Genomic DNA, 655 nt, shown 5'->3' with positions numbered 1-655 from the left:
TAGAGAGCATGGTGATCGAATCGACGTTATAAATGCCGGCTGTTTTCGTTGGCTTTGTCCTCATGACTTGCCACTGATAGTTATTCAGTGGCATCTCCTCTATAAATTCATAAGCATCTTCAGGTGTCTTATTATTGATGGTTCCGTCAGCAGCTACGTCAACCATTTGACGAGTCGAAGGATTCAGGCCATTATGAAAGGTTTGAGCCTGTAGCCAGAGTGGTAACCCATGGTGAAGGCATCTTCTCAAGAGGTCCTTGTATCTCTCCCATGTATCGTAGAGTGTTTCTAAATCCATCTGCACAAAAGAAGAGATATCATTACGTAATTTAGCAGTTTTAGCCGGCGGAAAATATTTAATAAAAACTTTTCGGTCATTTATTCCCAAGTAGTGATTGACCCCCGTGGAACGATGATGTGATCCGGCCTGGGTAGATGAGTCGAATTCACATAGTTGCCCGATCGTAGTTCGAGAGAGTCGTTCGTGCTTCAGGTTTTAGAACTCGAAGTGAATGAAAAGATACGGGTAAGCAGAAGGTTTCAAAGTAGGGTGAATTTAGTAATAGGTTCGATTTAGTAGCAAAGATGGATGATGGTTAAATGGCTCAGTTTGGAATAACAAGAAAATAATTCGAAGGATGGGAATGGAAAACGA

General features: G+C 41.7%; 1 non-coding gene across 1 annotated transcript; it reads left to right on the top strand.

The window, feature by feature from the left end:
• Positions 1-224: 224 nt before the first annotated feature.
• On the top strand, positions 225-331 carry LOC128287751 (small nucleolar RNA R71). Its single transcript, XR_008278452.1, has one exon. It is a non-coding gene; the product is annotated as a small nucleolar RNA R71 (small nucleolar RNA).
• The last annotated feature ends 324 nt before the right edge of the window (positions 332-655 follow it).

The sequence above is a fragment of the Gossypium arboreum genome, chromosome 13 (genome assembly GCF_025698485.1).
Source record: "Gossypium arboreum isolate Shixiya-1 chromosome 13, ASM2569848v2, whole genome shotgun sequence".
Classification (NCBI taxonomy): Eukaryota; Viridiplantae; Streptophyta; class Magnoliopsida; order Malvales; family Malvaceae; genus Gossypium; species Gossypium arboreum.
This window is presented reverse-complemented; position numbering and strand designations above follow the sequence as displayed.